General features: G+C 33.8%; 2 long non-coding RNA genes across 2 annotated transcripts in view; one reads left to right on the top strand and one right to left on the bottom strand.

Moving 5' to 3' along the window:
- The window catches only part of LOC146997406 (uncharacterized), a 35455-nt gene extending 14537 nt beyond the window's left edge, over nucleotides 1-20918 (bottom strand). The window contains exon 1 of the long non-coding RNA XR_015041034.1: nucleotides 20472-20918. This is a non-coding gene — a long non-coding RNA (uncharacterized LOC146997406). The remainder of the gene's footprint in view (nucleotides 1-20471) is intronic.
- LOC146997405 (uncharacterized) lies at nucleotides 13799-21690 on the top strand. Its single transcript, XR_015041035.1, has 4 exons — nucleotides 13799-13921; nucleotides 18402-18498; nucleotides 19800-19836; nucleotides 21486-21690. It is a non-coding gene; the product is annotated as an uncharacterized LOC146997405 (long non-coding RNA).
- Nucleotides 21691-26270: the final 4580 nt, after the last annotated feature.

Here is a 26270-nt window from a genome sequence, read left to right as displayed (position 1 = left end):
GCATTTCACTAGACTTATTACATTCAAGACTAGGACAAAAAAATTTCAAATGCCTTTTTGAACAAATCTGACACTTAACACTTGATCGACACTGGTTACTGAGGTGACCTTTAACCAAGCATATTCTGCATAAACCTTTCTTTTTTACCGCAGACATTTTTTCATCTAACGGAATATAAAACGCCTTTTTACAATTACGCGTTTCATGATCTTTTAAACAAAACGAACAAGAAGATATTGCTTCATGATTCATCAAATCCGACGCGGAAGGAATATTTTGGCTAGTTGCCAAGTGCTTACGATCAGACTTAGAAAAAATATCCGCTCTGCTTAATTTTATTTTTTCTTCTGACTGAACTTCGCTTTTCAGAAATTCAATTATTGCATCAAGACTCGAAATGTTTCGTTCAGATTCAGTAATTTTTCGTTGTCTTTCAAACGATCGCAATACGTGAATAGGAATAGCACTTTCCACAAGAGGATATAAAATAGTTCCACACTGATCAGTCGTTACACCAAGACTGCTCAGGGCTCTAAGTTGTGTTGAAAGTTTGTTATACAAACTACTCAAAGAATCCTGCTTCCTTTTCGCTGCGTTATCCAAAACAAGTTTTATTAACTCTCGAACATAAAAATCAATTAAAAGTTCTTTACGCCCATATCTCTCAGTAAGGCTTTCTATAGCCAAAGGATAATTTTCGTTCGTCACCGGAAAAGATTCTACAATATCTCTAGCTTCTGATTTAATTTTTGTTGACTGTATCAAATAATGGAATTTGTCTGCATTCGTTAAGTTATTATTTTCATGTATGTTTTTAAACTGATTCCAAAACGTAAGCCAATTTTTTAAATCACCTGCGAACTTATAAAGTTCTACTTTCGGTAGGCGTTGGCACAAAGTTTTACATGTATTTTCATCAGTAACTAATTTCTGACTACTCTCTGACGATGTATTTTGGATTTCGTTTAATTTACTCTTAATATTATCGAGAAATCGTTCCGATTTTAACTGTATCCTAACAGCCTTCTCTCGATAGTCCTCTGTTATTTCAAATTCTGTTTCGAATTCTTTATCATCAGTTATAGTATCTAAATAAGCACCGTGCGTCAATTCTAATGTTTCTGCCTTTTTCTTGAACAAATAAAAGCACATTTCTGCTTCTTCATAATCAACATTATCATCATTTAAAAGATCATCTAGTCTTTTATATGCTTTAGTAAAAGCTGAATGTTGCGCAGTTTTGTTTCTTTTCATCACTTCCATTTTGTCTTAAGTTTAAAATATTCAGATAAAAATTAGGCAAGAAAAGTATTTTAAACTTCAGTAAAACAAAAATCAATAACTTCAAAACGGAAGTATAAGGTAATCAACTTACCCTATCTATTCTTTCATCCGACATGTTTCCAACAAACACGCCCACCCGGGGGCGCCAGAAATGTCGTGAACATTGTAAGTTTAAGAGAAAATAATGAGCGGTTTGTTAAAATTTAGATCAGATGAAAGATCTTTTAATATATAGCATTTTAATACTATTTAGCACAGCGTAATAAGTTCATTTTACAGTACGCAACATCCTCAAAAATGATCGTTACAACGCAGTTCGATCATCCATCTTTTGAACAACAATCTTACGTTGCCATTCCGTAACAGAGAAACTTACCTCTCATGGAGTTCGATAGTGGCGCGACACTGGGATACAAGACTGTGGTTGCGCTGAGTGCTCATATCCGGCATCGCTTGATGCGCCAGGCTGGAGTTTAGGAGCTCTACTTGCTACTACTCATTCGTTCTGCATTATGCTCTATGGTTTACTATCGATACGGTACATACGAATGTTTTCTTGGAATCTCGCGCTTTTTTTATATTTGATCATCGGCAGTTCACGACAGCGTGTTTTTTAAATTTCAACGATTTTAACCGTGAACAACCAGCGTATTATCCGCACTGGTGGATAGTCCGCAGCTTCAAAAATTCGCATTTTAAACACAGATAGTCCGCGGACTATACGCGCGAAATTACGGTAATTCAATTGGTCTACATTTCTTAAAGCAGAGTGATTATGCGTAGCAGAATTTTTTTTTTTTTGGCTGATTACGTGCTCCGCCCTTAAGCACTACACGGAAAGGGAGGGATGCCCCGAGGAGGTCTTTTTAAGGGAAACTGGCTCGTATCCACGTTACGCATGGGGAAAACCACGAAAACGCCCACGCAGCCAGCCCATTCGCCTGGACTCGAACCCCGGCTCGAACTACTGTTATATTGAGAAGTTTCGACACCAAGGTTAAATAGTTTTACTTCTAGGTACCATGTTATATCTGAAATTCCTATATTGTTAAATGTTAAATATGAAACTACTTGCCGTTAAAGGTAGTAATCGTATAGTGAAACGTGTACAGCATTTTTGCGTTGTGAAAAAAATGCATTCCGGGACCGCGCCGTGAGAGGATCGAAAACATAAAACATATACAAGATATAAAGGAAAAGTTCATATTAAATATATAAAGAAAACATACTGTAAGAGGTTCCAGATTAAATATCAGTTTATTCAATTACAACACAATAAGAAAAATCTTAACCTCATCTGAGAGTCTGTTCATTTAAATTCATAAAAAAACTTAAGGTTTGTCTGGTGATTTAAAAGAAAGGAAAGGGAAACAATTTAAGGCCTGAGAGTTAAATTTTAGATTTGACGTTGTTTTTTTTTTTTTTTTTTACTGCTAAGGCCGTTTTTGAAAAGCTTGCCTAAAGTTCAAACACACCAAAAAAAATAAAACTTATCTTGAAGGGACATCTTGAAGCGGAGGACTCTTATCTTATCCCGCGTTGATGTCGGCCGGGCTCATCTTGACACTGGTTCTAAAAATGTAGACTCCACTTCACTACTGTAGAACAGAAACAGGAGTACTGCTGCCCAGGACGGCTATCCGCTTGGTCCTGAAAGTCCTATGTCAACACGCAGGTAACTCGTTCAAATTTCGCCGGTCAGAAACGTTGTTGCTAGGAAATTACTGCTCGCCTGTTCTTACTCATCCCAAGAGCAAGCTTCACGGGTAATGTCCCAAGTAAGTTCCACCCACCAGTCAGTAAGGGAGAGAATCCAACTCCAATTTTCTTCAAGCCAGTTTTCAAGAGCAATGTCCACAAGTCCAGCAAACCCGAAAGTCAGCGAGTCCAAGGGTAAGTGAGTCCAGAGAAAGTGTGAATCCAACTCGAATTTCCTTCGTCTCCTTCACAAAACGGGCTCCCACTATGGCTTCACTTATCGCCCCCTTAATTATGGCAAAATCTTCGTTTTCAACTCCAGAATGCGGAAATAAGGGTGATCGCGCATGCGCGCCCTTCTTCACTTAGCCAACAACCGGACCCTCAATCGCCAAAAACCTGAATGACTTACATTGAAAGACAAGTAGCAACCTTTGACCTTTCCGTCACGTACTTTCCTCTCTTAAGGTCAACTAACAATGAAAATTCTTTCTCGAACATTCTAAAGCGCGCGAAATCATGACTTGGCGAAAATTGCCTCTCTTTCCCTGCTTCTTTCACAATGAATAAAAGTTTGTACAAGATTTACAAATAGAGGAAAATAAATAATACTCTTTTAAACTAAATAATATTTCCAGAAGCATCTGTTTCTCCCCAAAATTAAAGCCTTAAATTAAATAATTCAGAATCAAAATAAAATTTAAATTTCCATAAATCATAAAATCATTCACCTAATTTTTTTATAACGCTATCAGATAATTTCTCTACATAACATTCCTTTCCCCTAAGGAATTAAATTTTGGTTTACCAAAATTTAGCAGACAGACACTTCTTGAAATACCATGACTCATACTGTGCAATAAGGCTAAAGGATAACATAATGTAACAATATTTCACACGACTCCTTGGTAACAGTGACGTTACTGACACATTAAATTTCAAGTCCAAAATGTGCAAGTAAAACAACAAGATTAATCAAAGCAATTACTAATTAAAATACTCAAGGAAGATCATCAAAAATAATTAATCAAAAACATCAATTAAATCACTTAATTAATTACATAGAAATATTCAGAACACATACAAAAATAAAAATAAAAATAAGGCGCTAATCACAAACAAAATATGTCTAAGATCAATCAATAATGACAAAAAGAATTTCTCTTTTTTTTTTTTTTTTTTTTTCAGTTCATTACATCACACTAGTGTTGCAGTCTCTGTGTGGCCACATTCCTGAACGTTTATTTATCTATTCATTCCTTTTCAGTCCATTAATGTAAACAATTTCACCTGAGGTCGAGCACATTCTACTATTGTGACAATTTCTGCTGAGCACAATCATGGAGTACATTAAATGAGTACGGAGTTGTCAATGCAAGCGAGGGAAAACCCTGTCGTTAGAAATCATTGTGTTAACAACTCCCCCCTGCAGCCTTCAACGCGAGGAAATGAAAGCAACCAACCCCGGAATGTGAACTCAGCCCCACAATACTCCTTAGTAGAGGAACTTGACCTTAAAAGAAACCAGATTTCACCCTCCTACGTCTCACCTTCGACCAAGGAAGAACAATCACTCTTTCAAAGTTGAAGAAGACTATCTTTCAATTTTCCCCTTACGATAGATAAGCCACTGAATGTGTTCGAATACACACACCTGAAGAAAGAAATAATCTAATCCAATTGTTCACACCAAAAAAAAAATGAAATAAATAAAAATAAGATAAGTAACGCGCCGCAGATACATAAAATAAATTCCTGAGAAAATAAACACACTAATAATTCAAACAATTCCAATTAAAATATGTCACATGAACGTATTCTAACAAAGAGTAAAGACCCCTTTAAGTACTACGAAATTGAATAACTTCCAGGAATGAATCCCAAACAATCACGTCTAAGAACAGAAGCGGCCTGATCAGGGCCAAGCATTAGAAAAGAAAAGAACGTTACAACACAAGGAACCTCGGAACCAGCCGAAAATACCCCATACAAAAATCAGAAAGAAGGAAAACGTGATTGTCTAAAAATTCAATTCAACCAAAATCAATTCCAAAAATAGCATAACGAATACGCTGTGCAAATACCAATTAGCATTTTATCCAAAACACACAAAAATAATAGTAATAATACAACCTAATGCATATACAAAATAACGTTTGGCCAATAATTACAAACAGATACTACCAAGATACACATAAAATGAAAATACAATTAAACTGTAAAAATTTCGTTCATAATTCAAATGAGCAATGAGATCCGTGACACTTAAACAAAAAAAATTTTAAACTGCAATACCTAAACAAATACACACATAATCATTACGTTAAACCATATCAAGTCAAAAATATTTCACTGTAATTCAAATCAAGCCAAAAAAAAAATCAACCAGCAAGAGTGAAGTGTCGCTAAAAATTCAAACCTCACGGTAAACTCTAGTGAGTAACAACACCATATTTAAGTCCGCTTAATAAGACCACACCAAAAAAAAATTCAGTAATTCTAAAAATCCATTAGGTCCACAAAAAAATTTCAACTAGTCAAAGAAATCAATCAAAGCTGGACTTAAGCACGTTACTAGAACACTAAATAAAATATCACAAATAAAAAAAAAAGTGTTCAAAACAAACCCCCCAATTTTAGGCAAAAACTGAGATCTATTCTGCATCAGACTCTTCCAAAACGTTGTATAGTAACCTAAGTAGAAGCCTTCAGCAACACCTCCACCCAAACAATAGAAACAAAGTAACTCTTTATCGCGTCCATGTAAGCTGAGAAAAGCGCTGTATTATGAATGACAGACTCAAACTTTACGTATCAAGCAAACTCCCAGACACGTTGAAAGAGAACATAAGATCTCTTATCTCGGAAAGAAAAATGCGCTGACTGAAACGTTACCATTCTGAACCAACACAATGAAAAAAATACAACAATAGTTTTCTCAGATAACAAGTTCCTGTTTCTCCCGGTGTAAGAGGTCAAGTGCCACCATGAAGTGCAAGTATTTACAAGAAAACGAGCTTTCAGGACATTACAACTTCACGCAAGACCTAACTGCAAGCAACAAATGTAAAGTTCTCAAAAGTGCTAAACTAAAAAAAATACACATAACTCGTAACTCAAAATCCCTAAAAATCACACAAATGAAATCCATAACTCAAATTCTACTATTTTCCTATGACCACAGAAATCTCAATTCTTCCACAGAAACCAAACATCAGAGAACTTACATTTTACGGACCTTGGCAGAAACCACCAAAACAAAACAAAAACCTGATACAACTATCTTGATACTACCAATTCAAATACAAAACTTAAGCCAAAACAAGAATTAACCCCAAATTCAGCAACAAGTCCAACCAAGAAAGAAAATTCAATAACTCAGATCAAATCTATTACGATTCACTAGCAAATTCAAGACAAACTACTTGTAAACAACAGAAAATTCCCACACATGAGTACAGAGCATAAGTAACTAATCTTCTCAAACTTATCTAAAAATTTCCACAAACCAAATTCCCGTTGTCACCAAAATTCTCATTAAAATTCACTTTCTACAATTCACAAGACTAAATTTCTACTGTTTAAACAATTCTCACCTGACAACTTTTCACAAACTTAAAACTCAGAAGATAACTAATCTCAATTACTCTGACTCATTAAACTAATTAGAACTTCACTCAAGCTGAAGAATTCAATCCAAAAAAAAAAATTAAATATGCAAACATCACTATTGCTGAACTCAGGCAAAAATTCAAATCTAACCCGTGTTAATTTTAAAACAGAATTTTGCAATTGAAAAACAATCTTCAATTTTTCTAACTCATTCATTTGTATCATTATGCCTTAAGAACTTATAAAATTCATTGCTCAGTACTAAATTAAATTTTCTAACACATTACACAATATACTGGAATCATAACAAAACATTGTAAATCAAAAAGCAATAATATACTACGCTAGAGAATCATGAAAACATTACATACATTTCACAAAATATTATTCAATTAAGTCAAAAAATCAAAATTTCTCTAACGTTACCCCTCACAATTACACATTTCACAAGATTCTAGGTTAAACAAGTAGCAAAAACACACAAAAAAAATTCTAGCTACGCATAGCTATGTCTCATTCAGTAAAATAATTAGAGTCTTTAATCTCTTTCTCTTAGAAGTGCTCAAAAAATGAGTCCAGTTTTTAAAGACAAGCACTCGAAACTTGTTACAAGGATATACAAATAGCATAGGATTATCGTGAAATAATTCATTTTCCATCTTGTATCATAAATCAGTACGTCGAAAATCAAAAATACACATCTAGAAAACACTCAAGGATTTTCAACAGTAAGAATGTACAGTACCTATTCTCCTACATTAAAATATATATATTTTTCCTAACTTTAAAGTTCAATTCTGATTGCCTAACGTTAAAGTCCTAAATTCCTGAAATTCACAAAGATTCTCAAAATTTATCCTCTTGTATTAACAACTTCATTAAAACAGTAAATTACTAAAAATAGGTAAATTCAAAATCAATTACTGATTCGATCCTTCACTAATCAGAGGTCACGGCACCAATGTTATATAGAAGTTTCGTGAGAGGACCGAATAAACACAAAAAAAAAATATACAACTTATCTGTTAAGACATCTGGCACCAATGTTAAATTTTGCCGTGAGAGGATTTAGAGTTCAAACAAAAAAAAAAAAATAACTTATCTCTGTGGACATCTTGAAGTGGAGGAGAGCTCATATCTTAGCTCTATCCTTACGTCACTTGGCAAATCCGCAAGCCAGAAACTCGAACGGCACGACAATAAATTACATCAGCTATACCGTCAAATCTTACGCCTGCTACTGGTTTCCATAGAAGAAAATTATTCCCACTGGAAGCAAGAGAACAGCTTACACCGCACGGCTGTCTGCCTAGACTCTCAGCTCCACCAAGGAAAACGTAGACAATTAAGCTAGGCATTTTAGAGAACGGCTAACGCAGACTTCCAGTTGACTAAGGTGACATAATTCCTTCTGTTTTCAAGTCGGAGTTCAGAGGACATCGTCCTGACTTTTGCCGATACAGATAGAGACCCAAGTCTCTGTTAATTTTTTTGTTATTCGCTCAACAGTTTTTTTTTTCGCATTTTTGAGAAAACCCGCGGCCGGGGAGCATAATTGCCGCTCCCCGCCGGAAGCACAGCTAGATGCCGACTAAATCTTTTCCTTTCTCCTTCGCAACACCGACAAGTTTTTTCTCAGTCTCCGTCAACAAGTCCGTCAAGCCCGAAAGTCAGCGAATCCAAGCAGTGAGTGCCTCAGCGAGTCCAGAGTAAGTGTGTCTCGCCTCTTAACCAAACGCGGCCGGGGAGCATATTTGCCGCTCCCCGCCGGAAAACATCCCGCTTCGTAATTACATTTTGTCCAGCAAGCCCGAAAATCAGCGAGTCAGTCAGAGAGTCAGCCAAAAAGTAAGTCCCGAGTAAGTGTGTCTCGCCTCTTAACCAAACGCGGCCGGGGAGCATATTTGCCGCTCCCCGCCGGAAAACATCCCGCTTCGTAATTACATTTTGTCCAGCAAGCCCAAAAATCAGCGAGTCAGTCCGAGAGTCAGCCAAAAGTAAGTGTGTCCAACTCAAATTTCCTTCTTGTCCTTCACCAAACGGGCTCCCACTATGGCTTCACTTATCGCCCCCTTAATTATGGCAAAATCTTCGTTTTCAACTCCAGAATGCGAAAATAAGGGTGATCGCGCATGCGCGCCCTTCTTCACTTAGCCAACAACCGGACCCTCAATCGCCAAAAACCTGAATGACTTACATTGAAAGACAAGTAGCAACCTTTGACCTTTCCGTCACGTACTTTCCTCTCTTAAGGTCAACTAACAATGAAAATTCTTTCTCGAACATTCTAAAGCGCGCGAAATCATGATTTGGCGAAAATTGCCTCCCTTTCCCTGCTTCTTTCACAATGAATAAAAGTTTGTACAAGATTTACAAATAGAGGAAAATAAATAATACTCTTTTAAACTAAATAATATTTCCAGAAGCATCTGTTTCTCCCCAAAATTAAAGCCTTAAATTAAATAATTCAGAATCAAAATAAAATTTAAATTTCCATAAATCATAAAATCATTCACCTAATTTTTTTATAACGCTATCAGATAATTTCTCTACATAACACTAGTGTTCAGCGGCTTTGACCGCTCGGCCACTGGTGGGGCCAGCAGACTCGTTTTGACCCCAAAAACTTTGAAATTCATGTATATCGCCTTTAAATTTGTTTATGTTAGTTTTGGAAGTTTAGCGACATCTGTATTTTTGTTTTCTACTGTATCTATAATAAAAGAATTAGAGGACATCTCATTGAATTTTATACCTTTTCTATTTCTAAATATTCTATTGATCTTCCATTTGCCAAAAGGTAATTTTATTTATATATTCCAAGTTATCCTGTACTTCTGTTTCGTACTCTTTTTTGTAAGACGTTTCCATCTTAAATGAAAATGAAAACTATAATTTAATTTTGAACACGGAAATTGAATCTGCCATAATTTCTAATAAATAAAATTTTAAATTATCCGATTATATTTCCTTTGCTATTCTAGCTAGCAATCTCGTAACTGATACTCTTAGCATTCCTCGCTTTTTTTTAGTGCTTTTAACCTATCCATCTTAATAATCGATATTCAATCACTAATCGAACATACTTAAATTATAAACTGCCTGAAGATCACTGTTATTCCAGGACTTCAGCACCATTTTGAATTATTTTCTTATTTCTAATTTGCATTTTCTTATTTTTACCTTTAACATTTAACAATATTTGATAAAATATCTTTCTGCTTAGCTTTCCTTGAACAAATCCACAAGATACTTGGAATTTTTGCCATTTTATTACAAGTACGATTTTATTTACAGCTATTTACAAGTTGTTTCTCTTACAAAAGCCCATTTATCTTATTTTCTATTGTTGCCACTGCATCACAATCAAATAATCCGCAAAGCGGTAGGAAAAATTAACAAACGTAAAAACAAAACTGAGGCCTCTCGTGGCCAGCAACATATAATTGTAACAGGAGGAAAGGAGGTCAGACCAGGGAGAGGCCAAATGAAACAGCTGGTGCGCCCAGATCTATGGGAACCTCGCGCAAAAAGTGAATTAAAAAAAAGAAGTGCAAAGACGACTAAGACTGAGCAAGCAACTTTAGGGCAACAATAGGGCTAAAAGGAGATCCGGAGATTCAGGGTTAAGCTGAGCATTAAAGGTTTCTAGCCGTTTGGGAAGTGAACAAGACAGCCCGGTGACGAAGGAAAATTAGAAAATTTTAGCCATGCCAGGAAATGGAAAGCAGCAGCCCAAGATTTATTGATTATCCCAAACCAAATGAACGGAGAGAAGAGAGGGAGGAAAGAAGAAAACGGGTTCTGGTGTGTCTCACTTCTTTTCGGTGGAAAGAAGAAAGATAAGAAGAGAGATAACCAGAACCCGTAAAACCAGAAGCAGTAAGCAATAAGGAAGGAGGAAAATACCTAATACGGGGACCCAGGACAAAGCGGGGGTTAGATGCAGAATACGAATAATTAAGTTACTGTAAGCAAAGCTTTCCCGAGGTTGCAGCCAAATGAATTGGTCACTACAGAATGCGCTTAGAGCAACTACAAACCAAGTTCAAATTATTTTATTTCCGTCCAAGTTGCACGTTATTTTATGTTTACGCATACACTTTAGTTGCTAGTTTATTTTACCTCAAACAAGAATATCGCAATTTTGAATAGTACTGGAATCATTTTTCTTTATGAATTTTAATACTTTCTTTAAAAATAATTTTGCCAATTTCCTCAAGGTTGTGGCGTCAACTGTTAAACGTTAATATTACTTTTGCTTTTAAGTACTGACTTCTTAACTTCTTTTCGGTGCCGCGACAAAAAAGGAAATGTTGAAATCAAAACTCTCACTATAATGTCTTATACTAGCTCTTTAGTGACTGGTGATTAAAAAACTAGGAATTTAAGTTAGACTAAATTACATAAATCATCAACAGAGTAAGACAAATTTTATCGTTTCATATCTCGTACTCTTTAAGTCAATAACGAAAGAAATACATCCTCCCTGGTATTTTGGTAAAATCAATGCTTATTTATAAAAGAAAAATGTGAAAATGCATTCCCGTAACAAATTCATCAACACGATATCTCTCTGTAAAATAAAACTATATTAACTCTCCATCCTGAAAACACATAAATTCCAATACAACAACTCTAGAGATAGCCACCAACACTTTTCACTTAAAATACACCACAGAACTTTTCGAAACATCAAGGAAAGATTAAATCTCACACGTAAGAAGTTAAAACAGCAGTTCAGATAAATTAATTACTTGGATCGTATAGTTACACCGCAATTAAAATTAATTTTCCTACTCCCGCAATAAGTTACGCAGGTTCGAAATGAAAGAAATAGCTATGTTTTTCGTAAGGATCACATGGGTGACCTACAGTAGACCACACGATAAAAACTCAAATAAAACATACAATATTAAATCATTAAAAACATTTATTAAATATTCCAAAAAAATTAAATAATACGAAGTAATGAACAATTTATCTTCTGACAAGTAGTAATTAATTTAACTACTTTATGTAATACTGAATGCGCATCAATCCAGTGAAAATTTCTTTTAAGAAAGATTTATTTTACCTAAACTTCGTTTAAATTATTACTCATCTCAATTAAATCTTTTTAGTCACTTTCTCAAATTAATAATAAAATAACCAATAAAAACAAAACGAGAGAGAAAAAATATATACACTCACTGAAGCCGCATGCACAACAGTCTGTGGGACTCGGGGAGCTGCCGGATCATTTCTTAAACACGTCGGAAACAGTATTCGCTCGAAACTTAATAGTTGTCAAAACTATTAAGTTTGATATCTGTTGGAGGCACCCACGGTTAACTATTTTAAATCGCTGTCTAAAACCGAATCTGACGACTCCCTCGAACGCATCCCATGCTCAAGAATCCCGCACCGTCAATTAGTAGAAAGCGATTATCAAGCAGTCAGCCTCTCCGATTCACTACCATAAGAAGTCCAGATGAGACGAATATCGATGTTCTCAATGAAGACAAGGGCAAGCCGCAGTAAACTGTTCATGACAACCTTCCCGCTTAATAAAATTTTCCTCATCAGTAATATGTATCATTTTCTCAGCCAGTCCCACACTCCTTAAGCCACTGGGAAGCGGCAATAACTTGGCTTGCAAACCGCGGTCCGTCCCAAGGGGTCCTGCTCCTTGTCGCACGCGCAACCACTTTTTAAAACGTCGGTGACGCTCAAAAACGCGGACTCTATCTAAAATCACAATTGGTCCAAAATATCAATAAAATAAAATTAATCAATCCTACACAAAACTGAACTACTCTCTAACCAACTAGAGCAATGGCAATAAACAGTAGCCAAAATTCGAAGAAAATCAGTCCCCTCCTATAAAATGGCATACCCTTTCGCGCGCAAACCAGAAAGATATTTTTCAACCCATAACTCAGTCAAGTATCGCCGTCCGTTAATGTTATTCGCCTTCGAACGAGCAAAGCACGTGTTCAACCCGAAAAGATAGAAAGACGAAAAGGCAACTGGCCAATACTATATATCAAAAATTAATTCGCGAATATGAACAATACAATTTAACTATTCGCTGTAAATTAATATATTCACTAAGCACTGCAATAATTCTACGCAATAGAATCTTGAGATAATAGGCAAATTAGTTGGACCTTTAACAAGCAAAACCCTTGAGACCACTGAATTTTCTTAGTTTACTAAGTTTATAAACAGTAAGAATTGTTGGATTAACGGGAATAGTAACAATTTATTGTACGTTTGTATACTTTGTATATTTTCATATAGAAATTAAGTAAATGTAATGAAAACTTGTAATGCAAACTGTAACGCGACTTGAGGAAAAAGAGGTAAATTGGAAATATATTACGTGCAAATGAATATGTATTAAGGATTTAATAAATAAATTAGTACTACTGAAAATGAATCGAGTTTAGAAAGTTAGTTGTACGCTCTACCGAAACATTTGATTTTGGTATCAAGTTGAATTAAAATTAGGTATCTGAAGTATAAAATCTTTGAGATCTAGAGTGTAAAATCTAGTAACTACGTAAAATCGGTTATATGAGAAAGAAGCTGTCCGCAAAATAGAACGTACACCTGCTCACTCATCACAAAATAGAGAGAGAAGGAAATAAAAATGTGGTAAAATAATTTTTTTTAGATAGAGCCTGCTATTATATAATGTAACCGACTATTTTCAAAAAGCATTAATTCTTTTTATGCCTTTTAACAGAAAGTTTAAAAACAATGCATATCGATACTACAGGATTTTAGAAAATATTTACATATACAATTAATTTAACCGTTTAATAATTACCTTAAATAGCATTTAAAAATATTTAATATTATAATTTTATATCAATAAGTTATTTTGACAAGAGCAATGCGTTTAAATTAAATCTTTTCAGTCAAAAGTATTCCATTTAATTTTAATAATCGATTGATTACATATAAATGGTTTATTGTCGGAGGCAAATTTTGTTTTGTTTTGTTTTCACAAACAATAATGAAAACGTGTTCTGAAGAAAAGTCTGATTATTTTCACAGAAAATTTTATTTTTTCGAAATATGTTTATTACTATTCTTTGATTCCTTGTGCTCTTAGCAGTCAATCATGTTTGTTTTACTTTAAAGATGCTTGATGCAGGTGCATACCATCCTTTCGTGAAAACAGCAAGTGTTTACTTGACAGAAGAAAAGCAAACCATTTTAAACTATGATGAACAATTGCTATATTTTGGTATATAAGGGGGTAGAGATATTTTTGGTAATAAAATTATCGTTACCTATCGTACTTTAGGATTTCATCTTTCGCTATTGATACAGGTAAGAGTTTATTAGTTTTTGCTAAAGTATTTCAGGAGAAAAGTATTTACAAGAAAGACACGAGCGACGGTCAATATTATTGAAAACGTTATTGCCCCTTAGAAAGAAAATATTATTTAATGTTTATAGTGCAATATTATATGACTTCTTTAGTAAAATGCTTTCTAGATTCAACGAAAGACCGTTTAAAATGATTGGAAGATATTCTCCATTTTCGCTGTCCAGACGGGAAAAGTGTTTAGTGACTGTCGTACCGGAGAAACCGGATTCGAATCCCGGAGTTGGCATGGATGTAAATTGTCTACCTATCGTAGGAGGCAAGGATAACTCAACTATTAGGTGCCTCCTTCATAAAGTGCCCATTGCTTCCGGCGTTAGAAACAGCCGCCGCCCAAAATGGCTATTACCCACATTTAGAATTTTCTGATATTCGTAAAATATAAGTTATCTTTATTTTGTTTCTTGTATAAGTGGCACAAGTTCGAAATGTAAAAGATATTTCAAAAAGGCTGCAACAACAAACACATCTTCGGTTGTATTTCATAAATTAATCATCCCGATTGGAGCAAAATTAGCCAGAAAATGTAGGATTTCAGAATATGATATAATTAATCAAATGCAATATTTCAATTAAAGCGTGCATTACACAGTATGTGCAAAATTTACATACTGTGTCTTCAAGACAAAGTATCCACAAGTAAGCCTTATTCTAAAATTATAAATATGCTTTGAAATGTTTTGTAATAGGCAAAATTAGTTCGCCAAAATAGTAACATTAAAATAACTTTCTCTCATGAAAAGGAACAAAAGAAATTTACTGATTAGAAGAAGTACAAAAATTTATTTAAATTAAAAATTTAGGGATTTATCATCTGCAACTGGAAATCTCATTTAAACCAATGTTTAGTTCAATCGACTATAAAAATCATTTTCTCGTTTAGGCTCGAAGCCTAGCAAACACTTCAGAAGTGTCGATTTCATTCAAAGCTGTCATATTCTAATTTAATGAAATTTTTAAACTGAAGTCAACATCTATTTAAGACAAACAGATATTTTATTGAGTATTTTTTACATTTTCCTTTGAATAACTGATAACAAAATTGTATGTTTCAATTGTTACATTAGCAGATATATAGGTAGTCTAGAAATCATATTTACATACATGGTAATAAAATGTAGCTATTTTGTCTAGACTTAACAGCCGGGGCGTAGCTGGAGGGTGAGCAACGGGGAACATCTGTTCCCGGGCGCATCTTCCAGGGAGCGAGAATTGATCTTAAGAAATTTTAGGATGAAATGTTTTCGATTCTTGGCAAACAAGGGGGTGGGGCGCGAAATCGTCAGTTCTCCCCGGGTGTTAAGAACGCCTGCTACGGTTCTGTTTTTAGCTGCAAAATATTGCATTTTATGATGTCAACATTTCAAATATTACATATTTTACCTTCTTAATCTCCGATTAATAAAATACTTTAACAAAGGACTTATCAACACACTGCCATACTTTTAGACCATTTTCGAAAAGAAAAACTAAATGGCGCTAGAGGCCTCAGTGAGCCATGGCCTGTAGTGCCCTTATATCTGCTTTCTAGACCGCAGGCTCCTATGTGCATGAACAACTACCCTGGTCAGCTTGTCGCAGGAGACCACGCATGTGATCCCCAAACGAACTTATTCTGTAGACACACTCAAGGAATGAAAGAAAGAATACAGCTTGCCCAGACTGGGGATCGAAAGCCGGGCCCACAGGGCTGCTGCACGATACGCTAGTCACTACATGCCACCGGGCCGCTCAGACGTTAATGCAATACACAAATCAAAATTTATGCGTATATGAAAGAAATATATCTCTGCGAATTTCCTAATTTTGCTAAAAGAAGCATCAGACCGTTATGCTCCCTATAATACTTCGACATCCAGTCTATAATTATCTCAGTTCCATTCAGTTGCGTAACTTGGGTGGCCAGTTTTTGATACTTTTATTCATTTAGCTCCATTACATAAACATTTCATTTAAAAAATCAAAAAATAGAAATTACTAGTGTCATCAAAACAAACGTGACCTATAGCTAAAGTATATTGCTTTATTTTCATCACGTCAAGCACAGGTTTTAATGTTTTATTTTAAAATTTTTGTTGCTATTATGCTGCGTAACTTTCAGATATTTTATAAGAGTATTCCAAAGGTAAAAAATAAAAACGACGGGGAACATTAGCCCCTGGGCTAATTATGCAGGGGGCGCCAAATTGATCTTAAGAAATTTTAGAATGAAATTTTTCAATTTTTAGCAAACAAGGGGTGCGAAATCTTCAGTTGTCCCCGGGCGTTAAGAACCCTAGCTACGGCTTTATTTTTAGCTGAAAAATAGTGCATTTTATCACTTCAACATTTCTAATATCACATATTTTACCTTCTTAATCGCCATTTCATCAAACACTGTAACAAATGGACTTATTAACAGATTACCATACTATTAAATGATTTTTGAAAACAAAAATTGAACTCAATGGCTCTAGAGCTCTCAGTGCGCCCTGACCTGTAGTGCCCTTATACATGCTTTCTAGACCACGAGTTCTGAGGTGCGCCTTGTACAAGTGATCAGCTTTTCGCAGGATCTGCAGTGTTTAGTCCCCAAGCGAACCTACCAATGCCAATGAGGAAGAAATTCGGAGTACCTACAATTTAAAACCATTTACCCCTACATCAGAGGAGTTAGTTTAAGCAGAGCTGCGGGAAAACAGAAAAGAGAGGTGAGGGGAAAATAATAGAAAAGCCAACATGCCTGAGAAGATGGGAGAAAGAGGTGGGATAGGTCTTTGAAGAAAACAGAAAAATAGTTAAGAGAAATCCTGATTAAGTAAAAGATGGGGAGTATAGAAATCATTGGCAATGGCGCTTCAGAAACGAACCTGGTACTCACTTTATCGACCCATTGAAGGGATGAAAGTCTGAGTCAACCTTGCCAGGGTTGAGGACGGAGCCCCGAGAAATCATTGGCAATGGCGCTTCAGAAACGAACCTGGTACTCACTTTATCGACCCAATCAAGGGATGAAAGGCGGAGTCAACCTCGCCAGGGCTGAGGATGGGGCCCCGAGAAATCATTGGCAATGGTGCTTCAGAAACGAACCTGGTACTCACTTTATCGACCCAATCAAGGGATGAAAGGCGGAGTCAACCTCGCCAGGGCTGAGGATGGGGCCCCGAGAAATCATTGGCAATGGTGCTTCAGAAACGAACCTGGTACTCACTTTATCGACCCACTCAACGGATGAAAGGCTGAGTCAACCTCGCCAGGGCTGAGGATGGGGCCCCGGACCTGTGGTGCTTCTGCGCGCCGCCTCTAGCTACTGCGCTACCGGGGCCCTCTGATGTTTCTGCAAATATACATATTAGAATTGATGCGCGTATGAAGTAAATTTTTTTCCTTCGAATTAAGAGATAATCATTTGCTAATTTTGCTTGGAAAAGCACCATTTGTTTTGCCATCTATAATACTTCGAAAACCAGTCTTTAATTATTTCAGCCATGTCCTGTTCAGTTGCCTAACGTGGCTGATTAGTTTTTAATACTTTTAATTCATTTAGTGCATTTAAATAAACGAATTCGTGCACGAAAAATTGAAAAATAGACATTACTAATATCATCAAAGCAAACGTGTCTTGCAGCTAAAGTATGTTGCCTTCTTTACTTAAGTGAGGCAAAGGTTTTAACTTTTCATTTTTATATTTGTGTTAAAATAGCAAGATTAATATGCGTAACTTTCAGCTTCTTTATAAAAGTATTCGACAGGTTGAACATTAGTACTTAGCAGATTATTGCCCACGACGTCACCGCATATTTTTGAAAAACATGCCGGAAAATCGCTCCAGAAACTGCTACAATAATGTAGAGACATTAGGTAATCTTTTGGAAGCAGGCAAGATGAAAAATGACCAATCGCCTTCGCTGGGAATCGAACTACGGACCTCTGGAATACCAGCCCAGCACGCAGAATTACTACACCACGAAGGCATGCTAGAAAGGCGGGGGAAATACTTTATATACTCCCCCCTTTAAAGGGCGACTGGGGTTTTTAAGGGACCGAATCAGCAAATCCTTGTGTGGAGAGGCATCATCCACAACCCGTTTAGTTCGGGCGCCACTGTAGATTCATTAGGATTTTTTGGAAAGCAAGAGAGATGAAAAATGAGCAATCGCCTTCGCCGGAAATCGAACCACGGAAATCTGGAATACCTGCCCAGCGTGCAGAACCACTACACCACGAATGAAAGCTAGGAAAGCGAGAGAAATACCTTATAATACCTTAAATTATATAGTTCGCAGAAAGAAAATGGGAGAGAGAATCAGCAATGATTTTTTAAATCTTAACCAAAATTGTATAACATCTCAGGTAATTGATTTTGTAATTTAGTAATAAGTTGTAATTTTGTAATAAATTAATATCAATTTTTTTTCATTTAGATTTATTTTCTTTCTTCAGGGAAATTAAAGCCCAGTCATGAAAGCTTACACTGCATTTGTTCTCATGGCAATTGTCTTGCTGAGCATAGAATATGTAAACTCTTCACCTGTTGAAGGTAAATTAAAGTTATTTGTTATCGGCATCTGTTATCCTCATCAAACATATAATATAAACTACTACTAATCTGTAAGGGGTGTTTTTAAGTTTAGTTTAAGGAGTCAAAATGTTTCTGAATCCATTATAAAACTTATTATGAGAATGTACACATAATCAGATATATATTCTGAACCAAAATAAATGAAATCAAATTTTCGACTTTTTAGTAGAGATTAATTGTCGATATTTTCTTTTCATCTACTAGAAATTGTTAATAGAAATTGGTTATTTTAGAAAATAACGTATTTTTTTAACAATGATATCTTCAAAAATTGTAAAAAAATTTAATATTAGAATATTTTAGCATTTCGTTTTCAGTGTCCTAAATTATTAGCCCAAAAGGCGTTAGTCTAGAAGGGCTATTAATTTTGCTTTGACATTTAGCGTCGAAAACTTTAAATGTCGGTTCACTTTTCAAACTGTTGCCACAAAATATTGCAGCTCTGTATTATATTTAAAGAAATTAAGTAATGAAGAATATAAATAATTGCATGTATATTTCTCGCATTGCGGCGATAAAACAACGGTACCTAGAGTTATCAAATTTTAAATAACGTAAATTTCGATCCGAATAAGGGGCATCTGGTAGCGCAAATTTGGAATTTGCCATTTGTTTTAGTTTCGATTTCGTATTTAGTAAAATGTTAATGAATATTTGATTAACAAACTCAAAGTGAGCAATAACAACACTGAAAAAAAAAAAAAAAAAAAAAAAAAAAAAAAAAAAAAACGTTTTTGTCTCTACCGTACGAGACCCTGCGTCCTAAATACTCATACTAAGATTTGCTCATTTTAAAATTATTTTGCGATATTGCTGCTGAACTGAATTTTATGGTTTAAGTGCGAAGAACATGATATTTAATAAATAGGGTAAGCTACAAGACGTGAATTTTAAACTACATTAAACTTTTATTATATAAACAAGTAATACAAAAAAATTAAGTCAATCACTACTTAGATCAAAACAGAAACATTAAAAAAAAAAAAAAATGTCAGAATACAAAATGTAAAAAAAATGTAAATATGTAAAATTAAATAAGAAATTTTTGAAATTTTAAATATTTTTAATATGTGAAAAAACTATTAACATCAAGTGTCATTCACTATAAGTTTAAAAAAATGTATTTCAACTTGTTTGCATGAATAAAAAGTATTTCATTAACGACTGAAAGTTTGAACAAGACATAGGGACAGTGTGAGCTAATAGTAGAAATTTAATAAAATTGAACGTGTTCGTTAAATAAAATTTATATTTTTCAGACGAAAATGAACTTGATGCTGGAAAGGAAAAGGCACGGTAAGTAATGAGTGTCATATTTAAATTTTTTATAATACTTAAAATATTGTTAAATTATATTCATAAACTCACGAAATGTACCCTTTTGTAAGACAGATGAAGTTTTTTTTAAAGTTCCTCTTCCACAAAAGTTTATTTTTGGGGTTACAACTCAGCCCAGGAGCTTATTTTAGTTTTTATATCAGTCACAACTGTTTACCACTAAAATTAATATTAACATAATGAAAGTTAATAGTATACGCTTTCTTTTTAATTCACTTAACTTCACAATTGGGAAGTAAAATTACTTGTGAATACTTACCACATAACATAAAATATGTGTTCAACAGCAGAGAAATTTTCTGTACTTTGTAAAGAAAATTATTAAATGCATGTTTGTTAGACTGTGCCCCTTCATCCAAAATATTACATTATTTAGAATTTCATGTATTATTATTTACATTATTTAGAATTTCATATATTATTATTTACATTATTTAGAATTTCATGTATTTTTTTTTTTTTTTTTGTGATAGAAACAGAAACAAAAACTAAAAAAAGGTATTTTCTGAATAATACATGAGGTAAGATATAAATGTTATGGTATATATTTTAAGTAAAAAATAAAAAAAAAAAAAAAAAAAAAAAATCCTTACCTGGAACTGTTCACCGGAGCTGACTTTCATTTCAACTATCGCTGTAATTTGCAGTTCTTCTGACACCCCTGATTCGAAGTAAAGGCTGAAAACGCATGTGGAATAGGGTTGAGTTGAAAAAACACCCTTTTTATTTTTCTACTTCTATACTCCAGAAACATTCCCTTTCCTCTAGCTAAGCAAAATGAAAAGGTAATTTTAGATTAGCTATTAATAATAATTTTCAAATTAGCTTGTAAAGTCCTACAGGTTCACTTTTTTTTGTAGAAACTGGCAGAGTAGTCATTTCACAGAAGAAGGGTTAAAAGTACCCTTTATCTTTAAAACTCTTTAAAATTTACAATGCGTCAACTCGACGCTAACAAACTACGCCTCTTCTAGAGCGGTAACTGAAATCAGATAAAAGAACTAAAAATTTGAAGATATGAACAAGTAATAGAACTACAGGGCGCAGCTAAATCCCGTTTCTTAACCCACCGTCGAAAACTAGTAGCAGCAAGTAAATGCAGTTACGCAAACTAGCAATAACTCTGGAAGCAAACACTTAAACAACAGAGGTGACGGCAGTAGGGTACCTCTTCTTCTTTTCTACTGAAACTCGGTTTTTAAACTCTTTCTTAAAATTGGAATTTGCATTCCTTCAAGTGCGCTACCAAATTTAAATATTGTGGTACTTACAATTAAGGGAATGAAGGCTTATAGGAAAGAATAGCAAATTAAATAAAATTGGTTATTTAAAATAAATATAAATCCCTACAAGATATTTAATTTTTAAAATTATAAACAAAAGTGGTAATTGAATGCAATGCTGAACTAATTTTTGTTACTTAAATCTGGACGTTAATTTTTTATCACTTTAAATTGTATTATATAGAAAATGTTTTATCTGCGGGAGTCTAAAAATTTATAAATCAGTTTATATTAATTTTAAAACTGAAAATACAGTGATAACGGAATATTATTTTCTCTAATATGTCTGCTCTTTAGACTCATTTGTGTGTTTTAACTCCTCAGAGACTGCAATAAAACTGGTCATTGCGTCAAGGATGAAGACTGCTGTGACGGTTACATATGCAAATGCAAAATGTTTGGACAGAACTGCAGATGCGGATATACCATAATGGGCTAAGTCCAATTGATGTAATATTCTGTAACTCTCTGAATACCACGCGACATGAATAAAAGTGAAGAAAAATGATTTCTTCTTTTGTAACAGGCAGTTGTGTAATATTTTCTGCATGGCTTTTATGGCTAAAACTCTGGTGTTGAATCCATACTCCATACCATAAAAAAACATAAAAAACACCATAAAAACCATAAAAAAAAACAATTTTTTTGCACACTGCGGAAAAAAAATAAAAAAGGCGAGACAGTTTTATATCTTCCATTTTACTGGTTCGATTCGCGAAATACAAATTGCGTTTTTCTCCAAAGCGCGACATAGGATATGTATTAGATGTATATATACCATTGTTCTAATATGGCTATTTTCACACAAAATCGGAATTCTTCTGAAATCACATGTCGATTGTTTCCAAATTTCGATTCTAAGACTCAAATTATACAAAACTACCAAGTTTTGTAAAAATCGAACGAGCAGGTTTTGAAAAATTAGCTTTCAAAATTTAAGCTCCTCAATGTTAATTGCATTTGGCATATATTTAATATCCTTTTTTTATTAAACTTTTTTTTATTCTTTTGCCACATTTCGAAATTTTCCGTTTTCATGATTTATTTTTAAAATTTGTATTTTAATTTTTTTTTTTTAAATTTTTCGAAAAACACTTTTAGAACCTATAAACGTTTTAACATCCTCTTTGAGTAGATATTTTTCTAGGCACACCTGGAACACGGCGCAAAAGCGCTGCGTTTATTTGTCTCGAAAACCGCGACGCAGTTAGTTATTTCAGAATGCACTCGTGTTACAAAGTACGCATGAGGTCAGACTACGTACGTTCACCCACGGAGCAACAAAGACACACTGAAACTCGCAGCGCAAAAGTGCTGAGTCGCGGTTTTCCAAACAAATGAATGCAGCCCTTCTGTGCCGCGTAGCAGTCAAACGGTTAAACGGAATGTAAGAACAATATAATGCAATCACTTTGAAAAGAAAAAATGCACAATTTAGCAAAATCTAAAGATGCAGTTCACCGAACTGGTTAAGAGATCGGGTATATTTATATATATATATCTACATCTTTTATTTTTTTAATCTGCAATGAAACAAAGTTATTTTTAAGAAAGATATCCATTAAAATGTTTATCTTATTAATGCTGCAAAAACAGAAAGAACTTAAGTTTTATTCCTTATCTCTGATACGTAGTGCAGTTGTATCAAACCATTAAGTAAAAATTCAAGCTTCGCCCAGGTAAAAGCATATAGGGAAGTAGTTTCAAATAACATTTTTAATATGAATTTTTTTAACCTGTTTGTTAAGTTCTCTATAACTGCCAAAGTTTTTATATTCTACAGTAAAGTAATTATTTATTAGGCTTCTCGTAAGGATAAATCATCGTTAATAACATCAAATTTTATTCTACAGCAATCGTATTTTCTAATGAGAGAAATTCAGATCCCCCAATAAGTGTTTATTAATTTGAACTTTGAAAAACCTCTTCTCCGCTATTAGTAAAATTGACAACAATGCTCCTAAAATCGCACACATGTTAGGATAAGTATGTTGCAATGAATATACATGAACACAGGAAGGTAATTTCTTTTGATGTGTTTATAACTCCGAAAAAAAGTTGCTTGAAACTGTTCAAATCTCTTATACTCAATTATAATGCGACTTCCTTGTACAGCCTATTAAATTATTCCTATTTTTGCCACATTTCATTTAAACTTATTTCCTTGAATTTCATCAGATACATTTCTCATTCAAATAATTCAGTTCTCATTTCCCGGCAAAGCAAAAGTACATAAAAACTCAAAACATCTTGCAAAATAGAGAAAAACCTAAAATACCAAAATACAGTTAAATGCAATTAAAAAACAAATTTTTTTACAATTGAAATTAGGGTTTCTAGGCAAAAATAAGGAATTCGACAAGTGGGCAAGAAGGCAGATATTTTGGTGTAGAAAAGTGAAATTTTACTTTTGGTGCCACTAGGCAAAAAGACATTAAAAGTACAGAAAGTGACTTAATTCACTATTTTACTGAGTTTCAAATGAAAACAAATACCGGTTTGTTAGGTTTAACTTTCCAATTTAACTTTTAAACTATTGATAATTCTACTATCATTGCATGCAGATTAACTAAAGGCATAAAACCTTAACAGAAACATAACAGCCATATAATTCTATCACGTTTAAAGCAAAAAAATGTACAATTTACCAACATATAAGGGAAAAAACTAAGCTCACCGACAAAGGTAACAAAAGTGGAAATACATATATATGTATACGTTTGGTGCAGCTTACTGCAACGGAAAGGGAGGTGCACAATTACATGTTATAACTGACCTGTATACAAAATTTGAACATTCTACGACTACTCATTCTTCAGTTATGTGGGATACATATATACGTACGTACATACAAACATCAAGGGGAAAAAAGTCTTCTGAATTGATTTTTAAATCCATTTTAAATCGATTTCCCGATTTGAGAAACACAATCCTTTATACTATCCGTATGTATAGATGTCAAGCAAAACCATCGTTGAAATAGTTTCGAGAGAAGTCAAAATGGATAGTTTCGTTGAAATATGACATCCGAAAGTTTTCGCTATTTATACTTCCTGTAATTCATACAAAGAAAGCAAAAAGGAGAAAGTGAAATGTAACATTACGAGTTAAGTCTTACAGCGACCATCTCCGTAGAAGAGGAAGAATATTTCTGGATATAACAAATTCTGTTAAATATGTACATACTATCCTTTATTTTTTGAAGAAATGTCGTCGTTTTAATATGTGTGTTTTTTCCCGTATTCCGTATACCAATGTTTTTTACAGACAATTCTAATACTTTTGCACTGCCATGTAGTTTGGTTTCTAGTGAATGCATGCCCAGACAAAACGAATCAATTAACGCTATATTGAAAAAAAATAATTAAAAATTAAACGTAATTTTTAATTATTTTTTTTCAATATAGCGTTTAGGCTAGATGGCTGTTTACAGATAAGGTATTAAGAGATGAAGTGTGACAACAGATTTTTATTTGATTAAATTTAATTTCCATTTTTTCGTTGCATCTTTCTTTTCCTGCGTCATACTCTCTTTTCATCTATCCCGTCATTTCGCTGTGTCTCTCGCCAGTCGTGTTGCTTTATCACCCATATATCCCATACTAACTTATCAATCTCTGCTATCATATATTGGAATAAATGGGAAGTCAGCTGTCAAAAGCATTCATTCTCGATGTCTCTGCTAGAAATAATTATGACAACTAACTGCAGTGCTTTAAATCATTAACGTACGGCGCTAGAGGTCGCTACCGAAATCATATGTCTGTCATTTTTTAACTATATGATGGATATTTACTCGATTATTATTTAAACTGTCAAAAGAAGCTGTATAGTAGGATATTCACAAATCGTCTAAAGGTTTGGAAGACCATTTCTAAATATGCATACATAATAAAGGATGGATGAGATAAAATTATAAATTTAATTTGAATTAACATATTAAATCTTCTTTTTAATTAGGTTATTTTCCTTTTCTGTCTTAAAATAGCAAAATGCTTCTAATAAATCTCCTTGAACTGCATCATTTCAAAATTAATCTGTGACATATGCATAAAAACAAAAAAGGGACAGTTCTATATCTAGCTTTTTACTGGGCCTATTGACGAAATTTAACTTACGTTTTTCATGTCTCGAAAGTGTGACTTAGGACATATATTAGATTTATATATAGTACTGTTCTAAAGTAGGAATTTCCACACAACAAAATCGGACTATTTCTGAAATGATATAACTATTTTTCCCATTGTTCGCTTCTGCGCCTCAAATTATGCCAAAATTAATAATATTCAATTTTCTAAAATATAAATTATGATCAGAAACTACCGAAAAATTTTAAAATTTGATTTGGTGGTTTTTTTTTTTTTTTTTTTTTTTTTTTTTTTTTTTTAAGTTTTCGCCAAGAATACTTACTGATAACGTAATTTATGGTATATAATTTTAATTTATCTTTCAATGTACACGAGCGGAATAAAAGATGCATTGTTCATTCTTTCAAATAATTCCAAGAAAACGCGTAATTCTTGGCGTTATTATCGCTCATAACAAATATGCCAAATTTCAAAACGCGCCAATATATAAATTCACATATACCTTCAGAAATTCTGAATAAAAATTTCTAATTTGTTGCAGGTGCGCTTAGAAATACATCTGAATTAAGATGACGGTAAAATCGTTATAGCTTATAATTCAAAATGTTTTCCGAAAAGTTCATTAAAATTACTAAAATATACAAATTTTGAGAACAAATCAGAAAATAGCTGTGAATTTCATTTGGACTGAACATAAATTTCGAATTGTGAAAGTTGGTATCCAGTCAGTTCCTGTTAATAAAAAAAGGGGATGTTAATAAATATATATACCATATTCAATTAACATTGAGAAGCTAAAATTTTGAGAGCTATTTTTTTAAAAAAAAACTTGCGCGATTTTTGCAAACTTCCATTTCGGCATAATTTGAGTCGTAGAATCGAAATATGGAAAAAATAAATATGTACTTTCAGAAAAACACCGATTTTGTTCAAAATACTCATGTTGAAAATGCTTTATATAAACCTAATATAGTGTTTCGGTTTTTGTATTTATTTAGTCATTTTTAGTAGAATTTGTAAT

This window comes from Stegodyphus dumicola, chromosome 5 (assembly GCF_044657685.1).
Source record: "Stegodyphus dumicola isolate Sdum_Otavi_A_Nest chromosome 5, ASM4465768v1".
In the NCBI taxonomy this organism is placed as follows: domain Eukaryota; kingdom Metazoa; phylum Arthropoda; class Arachnida; order Araneae; family Eresidae; genus Stegodyphus; species Stegodyphus dumicola.
Note: the sequence above shows the minus strand (reverse complement) of the source record. Positions and strands in the feature narration are given on the sequence as shown.